The 11518-nt window shown below is 45.7% G+C and overlaps 1 protein-coding gene across 2 annotated transcripts in view; it reads left to right on the top strand.

Moving 5' to 3' along the window:
* The first annotated feature begins 339 nt into the window (after positions 1 to 339).
* The window catches only part of TSPAN9 (tetraspanin 9), a 296264-nt gene continuing 285085 nt past the window's right edge, over positions 340 to 11518 (top strand). For both annotated transcript variants that reach the window (XM_050966262.1, XM_050966263.1), the window contains exon 1: positions 340 to 440. The gene's annotated coding sequence lies outside the window, so the exon portion shown is untranslated. The remainder of the gene's footprint in view (positions 441 to 11518) is intronic.

Raw genomic sequence — 11518 nt, 5'->3', positions numbered from 1 at the left:
CCGCCGCCGTGCAGGCTCCAGACTCAGGCCGGCCCCTAGCGTCAGGCAGCAGCGAGCCCGGCCCCCCGGGGTTAAGCGCTCACATGCTCAGGGCCCCTCTGCGGGGCGGGCGGGCGCTCGCAGCTCCCTGCCAGTCTGCACCCGCGGGGAACGCCCTGGCCCGGCCCGCCGAGAGCGCCCCGCTCCCCGGGGGAGCGAAGAGCCCCGGGAGGGGCACGGGACACGCTGCTCGCCACCGCCCCGGGCAGAGCGCGGGTTGCCGCTCCGCGGGGCCGCAGCCGGCGCCTCCTCCCGAGCAGCAGCTCCCCCCAGCTCCTCCCCGCTCCGCAACCCCGGCCCCTCCCCCTGTTTCCGCTGGCAGCAGCCAGAGCCTAGAGCCGCGTCCCGCGGTGCGATCCCAGCTCCCCCAGGACCCGGCCCAGCTTCCCCCCCGGGACCCGGTGAGTCCAGCGCCGGCGCTGCAGGGTGGGGAGCGCCTGGGAAAGTTGCGGGCACTTTTTGGCCTGAGAAGTTGGGGAGTGCAAAGCAAGGGGGAGACCCAGAGAGGGTGCGGGGGGGGGTGTTCAGTGGGCGAGCTGGGGCAGGGTTAAGCAAGGGGGTGCAGGGCAGAAGCGGATGCAGTGGACAGGGTGGTGCAAGGGGGATACAAGGGACGTGGCTGGCAGGGAAGATGCAGGGAGATCCCAGGAGAGCGGGATGCAATAGGGGAGAACCTAGGGGTGTTGTGAAGGGGGATAAGAGCTGCATTGCGGGGGAGGTGGATAGGGGCTGATTGCCCCTCTGTACCATGTGGACAAAACAGCCTCTTCTTTTTTTCCATGCTGGTGTGTGTCTGATTCCCCCCGAGATAGAAAAGTTAGTGGCAAAAAGAGAAGGGACCAGCCCAACAATGGCTGTGTGTGTTGGGGCCTCTATGAGCCAGGGGTTGAAGTGCTTAGGCTGTTCTGTAAACTCTCATGGTGATAATCTTATCCATTTTAAATTCCCTTGCCTTGAAAATAAGTGTGTTTGAAGCGAAACCCCTTACTACTTATGCACTCAGCCTCTGTGGGAGGGGGTCTGCTCTCTCTCCCCACAATGCTCCTGTATTACTGCAGCACAGGGAGAGATGAGGAACTTCTGTGATGCTCAAGCACAGATCTGATCTAGAGAGCAGAGCGCTGGGGTGGATGCGGAAAGCAGAGGAGCTCCTGTAGTACAGGTTAGATTCTGGGGGTGGCACACAGTGAGTTAGAATCAGGGGTTCCCCTGTAATGCAGTAGCTCCTGTAGGAAATAGCATGCAGCTGGAGAGAGAATACTGCAGAAGAGGGCTGGCCTGATCATCATACTAACTGGTCTTGGTTTTCTTCTCTGTTTATTTAATGTTTGCTCCCATTTTTCCCTCACACTCAGAGAAAATGTTAAGAAACATTTCTTGCTGGATTTGGGGAAACTTGCTGTTAACTCAGCTCCTGCTGGGGCATGGGAGTTGTTGGAAGGCAGTCAGCTCCTAAGGGAGTTGGCTGTATTGGGGATGTGCATAGAAAAAGCGGTTCAGTGGGATAAGGATGGCGTGGGAGGCGGGAAGAGGTATATTTGTGGGCTACAATTGCAATTGGGTTACTTAGCCCCTTTTATTAATGCTGTTGTGTATAGTCATAAGAAGGTATTTCTATGAACTTATGATTAAAGCACAGGACTCAGTGTCAGAACATCCGAGTTTTCTCCCTAACTTTGCCCTGGACTTCCTGTGTGACTTTAGGTCAATCACTTATGGCTTGATTTGGAAAGATACTGAGTGCTCACAGCTGCCACCTACTTCAACAAGGAGCATGGATGCAGAGCAACTGTGAAAAATCATGCCACTAGCTCCCTCTCTGCCTATACCTAATCCTTACCTTCACAATTACCATTGGTGAAGCCTTCTTTGATGGAAGGTTTTATGTCAGGGTGGCAAACTTTTTGGCGTGAGGGCCACATCGAGTTTCCAAAATTGTATGGAGGGCCGGTTAGGGGAGGCTATGCCTCCTGAAACAGTCAGGCGTGGCCCAGCCCCTGCCCCCTATTTGGTCCCCCTGGAACTCCTGCTCCATCCAACCCCCCGTGTTTCCTGTCCCCTGATGGCTCCCCAGGACCTCTGCCCCATCCACCCCTCCATCCCCTGACTGCCTCTGGAACCCCTGCCCCTGACTACCCCCCGCTGCCCCATCCAACCCCCCCTCTCCTTTCTGACTTCCTCTCTGGGAGCCCTGCCCCCATTCAACCCCCCTGTTCCCCTCCCTCTGACTGCCCTGACCCCCCCCCCCCCCAAAACTCACCTGCCCTCTATCCAACCTCCCTGCCCCCTTACTGCACTGCCTGGAGCACCGCTGGCTGGCGACACTACAGCTGCGCTGCCCGGAGCACCAGGACAGGCAGTTGTGCTGCACGGCTGAAGCCAGCCATACCACTGTGCAGCACAGAGCACCGGGTCAGGCTGTGGCTCTTCAGCTGTGCTGCCCCACAGGAGCTTTCAGCCCCAAGGCCCAGAGCATTGTGCTGGTGGCACAGTGAGCTGAGGCTGTGGGGGAGGGGAACAGCAGTGGAGGGGCTGAGGGGCTAGCCTGCTGTGCCAGGAGCTCAGGAACCGGGTTGGTTGTGGCCCTTGGGCCATAGTTTGCTCACCTCTGTTTTATATAAATACAAGCTGCTGTTGTTTTCGTATGTTTAGTTGCTATATTGAACCTTTTGAGGCCCTTCTCTGCAATCATATTGGGTAATACAAACAAGCTCTTTAGGTATGGATCACAAGGACAAATTTAAGTTCTCAAGACTTTTAAAGTAAATTAAAGTGATGCATGTCAACTTAAAAAAATCATGTTTTAAACAGACATTACCTTCATTACCTGTGCTACTAATAGCACCACAGATTATTAAAAGAGAGAGAATTTAAAAAATGTAATGTACTTGTCATGGTTTTATGCTGCTTGTTTCCTTTTTGCATATTTCTTAGCTTGAATATTGCAAATTAATTGTCATGTTAGCTTCTGCTTATAGATGCTTTCACTTTTGCTGTCTCAGTGCTGCAGTGTTTGGGTTCCAACAGTATAGGCAGAGTTTGTGGCGTGAGACTAGGGTATTCACAGCAAATTCAACCTTTGCTGCAGATTGGTGTTCCAGTAGCCACACTTCCTTTTAAGCAAACTATTTCTGGCCCTCGTGATTGCAAAGAAAACCTTATAAACATGAACAGAATGTAAGCAGCACAGCCGCATCTGCCTGATTCAGACAACTTGAAACAATAGCTCAGAAGTGTGAAATGTCCCATTCATCTTAGTGAGGTGTTAACTCTGAAACCTACAATCAACATATCAATATTAACTTAGTTCACTGTTGATTATTGTAGCAGAAATACCCAGCGAGCGTGTTTATCCCACAATTTCCTACACTGTCCCCCTTGGTGCCAGAAGTGAAGTTATCTCTGCCTAGTTTCCAAATCCTTTAGTCTCCCCATGACAACTGTGATGCAGTTATGCATTATCAATTTAAAAAAATAAATCGGCAGCACATTGAAAAATGGAAGTATGGGAACAGCATAGCTCGTAAGGAATTATTTTGGGGAAGTTTTAAGACCTGCGTTACGCAGGAGGTCAGACTACATGATCGCATTGGTCCCTTTTGGCCTAGGAATCTGTTAATCAATGAAAACAGCACTGAAACTGCTGCACTGATTATATGATTCAATTTCATATTTAATTCAGTAAAAACCTCCATTTTAAAATTTATTTGAAGCTGCAGCAGAGTTTCCACCAGAGCACCACAGAATCTAGGGACCTGGCCTCAGAGTATAGCTCCTGCGCCTTGCTATGGAGTCCAGGAGGCCTGGACTGTAAGGGATTGCTTGTATAAAAACAATTGTAGAAACCTTTCTGTCTCAGTTGGGTTTTACAAAATTTTATATTTGTCTAGTTTCACAGTTGGGCTAGTTTAAGTTAAGTGTCCCATTAATTTTCTGTATTGCAAGAATGTCCTTAGATTTATTGTTCTGTGAAAAGAACAGAGGTACTTGTGTCTGATCAACCAAAACCAAGTGTGGGGTGGATGATAGTGGTTTTGAGTGTTATAACTAAGACACAAGAGCTGGCACTTCAGTTTATTGATATTGCTAATATTGTTAATAAGAGGGTTTCACGAAAGTGTCTCCATTTAACCTGTGATAAATCCTGCGTTAGCAGAGTGCATATGCTGGCTGAGAGAGGTGAGAGACTGAGGCATCTATTCATTTGTTTTTGCATTTGAACAAACTGACTTCTTTTAGCCAGATCCAACGTAGGAAGCAGCAACATGGGGCAAGGAAACTTTGCTTAAGTGCCTTTTCTGGAGGTGTTTATATTTTCTTCCTCAACATTTCAGTACAGAGCATATAGACAATATAATATGGTGTTTAGTTCTTGAAGTGGGTGGTGGTAGAAGTGAAGACTCTTGATGCTGGGGGGAATATCTGCTGTGAATTTTTCCTTAATACATGTCATGAGCAACCTAGTCCATTACAAAGGTGAAAGCTTACCTCTTCAGAACAATTTTTTTGAGTCTTCAGAACAAGTAATCTCAGGAAAGGCTGGTTTAGCAGCATCCATTAGGATGTCTGCATCAGAGAAGGGGGAATTGTCCCATCCTTCCTTCAGCACATCTCAGCTTTCTCCCTAGAACCCACTGTGAAGAGTGTTCCAACTTTAGTTTTTTAAGAACTAAAATCATCAGTTGGAAGAAATACAGACTTGTTCCTTAGTCTCTTCTAACACTACTGGATGGAAAAGTACGGGTATGCGTTCTTGGTGCAGGAAAGGGCAGTCAACTCCTCACTCCCATGTGGACTCTACAGCAGACTGTGTCCTGAAATCTTCCGACCAAGTCCCTCTCTGGCTCTCCCACTGGATTTTCCTGTTCTCTCAGAATAAAATCTTCATGCTCCTTTACAATCAGTTCAGTGTTCCTTAGTGGAGGGCTGTCATACCAGGAGAAACTTTAAAACTGCAGTTGGTCATCTTGCTGTACTTCCGAGACACATTTTCTGCAGTGTGTGTGCAATAAGGCAGGGCACTCTGGTCTCTCTTGAGCAGAGGGTTAATTCTAGCTCATCAACTCCTTCTCCTGGCACAGGTGTTTATGGGAAGGTCATAGAGCAGGGGTAATCAATTGTTTTTTGTCAAGGTCCAAATTTCTTGGTCAAGGTTTAGCCAAGGTCCAGATGTCAGAAAAATAACAAAAAAAGATAAGTAAATAAAAAGATTGAGGGGGCCGTTCAAAAGTGTCTGGCAGTCCAGATTTGGTCTGCAGTCCGCCTATTGACTACTCCTGTCATAGAGTGTCTGTCCGGGTGCTACTTTGGAAGATTTGGCTCTGCATCTGGTAGGAATTGGTCTGAAAGCAACCCGAAGTTTAGAGAATACTTGTGTGGCCAGGGTTCCAGGTGAGCCACACTGAGGATACTCGGGGCAAACTGCAAAGAATGGGGCTGACAGTCCACAAAGCTTGTGGATATTCCAGTACTTAGATTTACCAAGCCAGTGCGAAACAGTTTCTACGCTGCCTTACTGGTTGCACAGAAACCAAAACATAGTTCCCTTATAGCAACCCAGCCTTGGACTTCCTCCCAGACACCCAAGTCCCATATGATGATTACTGAAAATCTTATTCATCATATAAGAAAGTTCTACCAATCCTAAAAGATCAGACACATTACCTCCCAAGTTAATGAATATTTAAGATTTTACCTAAATACATGTTTACAGCCAATTTTTATTAACTAAATTAAAATTTATTAAAAAAGAGTGTGTGTATTGGTTAAAAGACCAGTATACCTGCAGACATAAGTACAGTTCTGAGATCAGTTTCATAGTAGAGATGTCAAGTATCAGAGGGTAGCCGTGTTAGTCTGGATCTGTAAAAGCAGCAAGGAATCCTGTGGCACCTTATAGACTAACAGACGTTTTGGAGCATGAGCTTTCGTGGGTGAATACCCACTTCCTCAGATGCATGTAATGGAAATATCCAGGGGCAGGTATATATATGTGTGCTAGCAAGCAAGCTAGAGATAACGAGGTCAGTTCAATCAGGGAGGATGAGGCCCTGTTCTAGCAGTTGAGGTGTGAAAACCAAGAGAGGAGAAACTGGTTCTGTAATTGGCAAGCCATTCACAGTCTTTGTTCAATCCTGAGTTGATGGTGTCAAATTTGCGGATGAACTGAAGCTCAGCAGTTTCTCTTTGAAGTCTGGTCCTGAAGTTTTTTTGCTGCAGGATGGCCACCTTAAGGTCTGCTATAGTGTGGCCAGGGAGGTTGAAGTGCTGTCCTACAGGTTTTTGTATATTGCCATTCCTAATGTCTGATTTGTGTCCATTTATCCTTTTCCGTAGAGACTGTCCAGTTTGGCCGATGTACATAGCAGAGGGGCATTGCTGGCATATGATGGCGTATATTACATTGGTGGATGTGCAGGTGAATGAACCAGTGATGGTGTGGCTGATCTGGTTAGGTCCTGTGATGGTGTCGCTGGTGTAGATATGTGGGCAGAGTTGGCATCGAGGTTTGTTGCATGGATTGGTTCCTGAGCTAGAGTTATTATGGTGTGGTGTGCAGTTACTGGTGAGAATATGTTTCAGGTTGGCAGGTTGTCTGTGGGCAAGGATTGGCCTGCCACCCAAGGCCTGTGAAAGTGTGGGATCATTGTCCAGGATGGGTTGTAGATCCTTGATAATGGGTTGGAGGGGTTTTAGCTGGGGGCTGTATGTGATGGCCAGTGGAGTTCTGTTGGTTTCTCTCTTGGGTTTGTCTTGCAGTAGGAGGCTTCTGGGTACACGTCTGGCTCTGTTGATCTGTTTCCTTATTTCCTCGTGCGGGTATTGTAGTTTTGAGAATGCTTGGTGGAGCTTTTGTAGATGCTGGTCTCTGTCTGAGGGGTCAGAGCAGATGCGGTTGTACCTCAGTGCTTGGCTGTAGACAATGGATCGTGTGATGTGCCCGGGATGGAAGCTGGAGGCATGAAGGTAGGCATAGCGGTCGGTGGGTTTGGAGTTTTCTTTTCTGGGAAATTTCAGGGAAATTGAGTCTGTACTCACCAGGGAATTGGTGGGAGGAAGAAATCAGGGGGAGATCTGTGTGTGTTGGATTTGCTAGCCTGATTTTGCATTCCCTCTGGGTGAAGAGGAAAGTGCTTTTGTTTCCAGGACTGGGAACGGAGAGGGGGAGTCACTCTGTTTGGATTCACAGAGCTTGTGTCTGTGTATCTCTCCAGGAGCACCTGGAGGGGGGAAGGGAAAAAGGATTATTTCCTTTTGTTGTGAGACTCAAGGGATTTGGGTCTTGGGGTCCCCAGGGAAGGTTTTACAGGGGGACCAGAGTGCCCCAAAACACTCTAATTTTTTGGGTGGTGGCAGCAAGTACCAGGTCCAAGCTGGTAACTAAGCTTGGAGGTTTTCATGCTAACCCCCATATTTTGGACGCTAAGGTCCAAATCTGGGACTAAGGTTTGACATGGTAGAGATGGTGAGCTTTGTAGTTGCAAAGAGTTCTTTCAGAATTGGTTCATAGGTTATAGTCCAGTGTTCATTTGTATAGTCCAATGTCCATGTTCAGGGTGACTCAGGTGGGTCTGAAGATCTCAAGCGTCCCCTGTATAAAGCATCAGGCTGATCTGAAATAAAAAGGATCAGCACCAAAGAGACCTTTATACAGTTCCAGGTTTTCTCTTGACAGCATGAGTCCTTAGGTGAACAACAGGCAATCATCCTTTGAAGTAGATCGATTTCCTAAGCATCAGTGGTAATTAGCTACACAGATTAACATAAGGCAATTGCCTGTTTTTCACCATTCACAGGTGATTTGCTATGTGTTTCAAAGAGAGATCAATACAGTGATATCATTATATTTAAATTTTATGATCTCTGAATTAGCAGAATACAGCATAGACAGGAACTGTTTGATTACATTGTCAGTTTCTAACTATATATATATATATATATATATATATATATATGCCTATCTCATAGAGCTGGAAGGGACCTTGAAGGGTCATTGAGTCCAGCCCCCTACCTTCACTAGCAGAACCAAGTACTGATTTTGCCCCAGGTCCCTAAGGGGCCCCCAAGGATTGAACTCACAACCCTGGGTTTAGCAGGCCAATGCTCAAACCACTGAGCTATCCCTCCCCCCTGAATATATATGTAAACACAAAAAACCACAAACATTATCTACCAATATGTCCCTAAAGATTGAATTTGGGTGGTTTATCCTGCAGGATTCTTAACCCTTTCTGGCCATGTGTCACAACTTGTTTTTAGGCTATGTTAAGCAAATTTTTCTGATGTTCCAAACACTTGAGCCCATCAATAAAAAATCTTGAGGAATAGATCTTGGTGACTTAGTCCCTGTAGAGTCTCAGACTCTAGTCCCTGTAGTAAGATGCACACAGGCAGACACTTGAACCCAGGCAGAACTCCCCTATCTATAAACAAACTAGAATTGATTCCACTGTCTTTTTCTCTAATCTGAAGGAAATACAGAAAGCAAGCATTCGGCATAGATCATGACAAGTGAACTAGATTTTTAAAATTCTGTTATATCTAAGGTGGTATGTTCAATATCTGAAATATTTGTTTTACAACATGTAAACTTTGTGTTACATTGTGCCTATGCATAATACTTCTGCCTTAGTTACATTGTGCCTATGCATAATACTTCTGCCTGTGAATATAAATTGAAGAAACTGTCTTTGCAACAGTAGCAATGGAAAGATCCCTCTTTGTCAGATGAAGTATGTGAAGGGTGTTAACAGGAGGCAGGGGCATTATTTAGTGAGATACGTGGGTTTTATAACTAAGATCAAGAAGAAGATATTAAGAAAGGGAAAATTTAGCCTGAACATCAGAAAAAACATCCTGACAGTGAGATGTAGTAGGCCAGGGGTTCTCAGACTTTTGTACTGGTGACCCCTTTCACATAGCAAGCCTCTGAGTGCGACCCCCCTTATACATTAAAAACATTTAAAAAATATATTTAACGTGATAGACCCAGGCCAGTTGGGTATAGCAGAAGGCAGATATACTGGCCACTGGATTATCAGTTTTTTGTTCCCTGACTGACCAGAGCAGGGGCTGCTCCAGGTTAATGAGAACACCTGACTCTAATTAACCTGCAAAAAGTCAGGTGAGGCCATTAAGCTAATGTGACCACCTGACTCTAATTAAGGCCCTGCTGATACTATAAAAAGGGCTCACTCCCCTCAGGCAGAGTAGAGGAAGTGCAGTGGAAAGGCTGGTTAATGAAGATACCCTCAAACCATCATTAAGGGAGCCCTCAGGTAAGGGAGAAGTAGGAGAGCTGTGGGGAAGTAGCCCAGGGAAATGTAGCAACTCTGGCAGTGAAAGGTTGGCTGCCAACAGCTGCTACCATTAGGGTCCCTGGGCTGGAACCCAGAGTTGAGGGCAGGCGCGGGTTTCCCCCAACCCACCACCACAAGAATATCTCCTGGGAGGGGAAGTCAGGCCCCTGTCAGGACAGGAGGCTAAACTGTTCTGAAATAAGCCCCCAGGGATAACAGAGATTGTAGGAGTTCTCTCACCAACCTCCATGCTGGCCTATGATGAAAAGGGCTCAGTAAACTGTAACCCTGGCCCTAGAGAGAGAAGGGCTATGTGGAGGGTCATAGTGAGCCATAAACCACCTAGAAGTGCAGGACCCATGGGGGCAAGGTCAGAGCTCTGCCTCAAACACCATTATAAATGCTGGAGACAAAGCAGGGGTTGGGGGGGAGGCTGACAGCTTGTGGACTCCCCCCATGTAATAACCTCACAACCTTCTGAAGGGTCCCACCACCCACTTCGAGAACCCCTGTAGTAGGCTGTCATCTGGTCTCCCAAGGGAAGGTTAGTATCCCCATTGTTCAGGACTCTGAAAGCTAGACAGAGAAACACTAGGACATATACTAGAATGATCCTGCGTTGGCCTCAAGGAGATGAGAATAACAAGATGATTAACTCTTATGATTCTTCAAAAGGGGGGAAAAAAATAGCATGAAGCTTAGTATTTCTGTTCAGTTATCTGATACACTTTACAATGATAACATTGCAGCAATAGTGTCTGTTAAAAGGCATGTCATGTTGTTTTTTAAGAACCACAATAGGAATGTTCGCATGATGTATTTTAAATTCCTTTGAAAGGATTTTTTTTCCTTTTGGATGTAAAGGGTTTCCCTGAAGCATTTGTGACTGAAAGCGTGCAGCACTGGATTGATGTCTGGTACTTCTGAAGGTGGGAGTGACTAATAGCTGGGGAGTCTGCTTTCATTGTCCATGCTGAGAAAAATACAAAAAGGAAACCAAGAACGTTAAATATTGAAAAATAAATTGCATTTCTAAGGCCTGCCCACACAGTTTTTTGTACTCATTTAACTGTGTCAGTTGGGTTATGTGTGTGATTTTTATACTGATATTGTTAAAGCAGTTACAGTGCCCTGGTGTGGGTACAGATTTATCACTATCCTTATCAAAGTCCCTATGCTGACCTAGTTTATTCCCCTGATGAGCTATATTCAGCAGAAGCATCTTTATACAGGTATAACTGCATCCACCCTAGAGGGTTTCACTACTTTAACAGTATGTTCCTAATCTAAACCAATATATTTAAAGCAGTATACAAAGTGTGTAGACCATCCTTAAAATTCTCTGACTTCCAATAACCCAAGCACCCGGTCCTTTGAAATTTAATACTGAACATTGTCTCTTTCATGGTACTGTTCGTGGCAATGAACACTATTTGTAGTATTGTTTGCAGGATCACCCTAAATTGGTGTTAAACACAGGCAAAGAGGTTTTTTGGGATGACTTTTTTTTTTTAACCTTTAAAATTGGGGAGGGTAATGGAGAATGCCCTTTGAAACTCCTGTTTTGTTTATAACTCTCACCATTTTCATCAAAAAATTTTCATACTTTAATTTGGAACAAGGATGGCTGTGTTTGACTTGCTTTACATTTTTAAACAATTGTACGCTTTTCTTGGCATTCACTTGTCTCAAAGCCAGCTTCATTTCATACTTTATACTGAAAACATAGCTCCATGTGAGTGAGGAACAATTGTTTTTCCCTGTTTTGAAGAAACTGGGATTTGATATACTGTAACTGACGTTATGAAGGTTTGGAAACTGTGTGCTAATAATATCTAGCATGTTCATTTACTTATTGAGTCAAGGACAACATGCAGGGTATTATTTATGTATTTGAGCACTTCAGAAAAATTCTGTCAGGCGGTTGGGATACTTCTCTTGATGAATTAGGGGAACTTCACTAGGAAATTATTCAGAATAAGTTTGTATTTAAAATAAAACCATGTTTCTAGCCTGTAGGATAGCAAAGATAACCTTCCAAATATGAATAGTTTAAACTGATGCAGTATCTTATTGCTAAGTCTGCCCACATGCAGCTCCTGTGCCTCCACTGCCTCCCCAGGCTTTGCCAAGCAGCCCTGGTGTGGAATTAAGAAAATGGGTGTACTATTGCCAGAAGG

This window comes from Gopherus flavomarginatus, chromosome 1 (genome assembly GCF_025201925.1).
Source record: "Gopherus flavomarginatus isolate rGopFla2 chromosome 1, rGopFla2.mat.asm, whole genome shotgun sequence".
Classification (NCBI taxonomy): Eukaryota; Metazoa; Chordata; order Testudines; family Testudinidae; genus Gopherus; species Gopherus flavomarginatus.
Note: the sequence above shows the minus strand (reverse complement) of the source record. Positions and strands in the feature narration are given on the sequence as shown.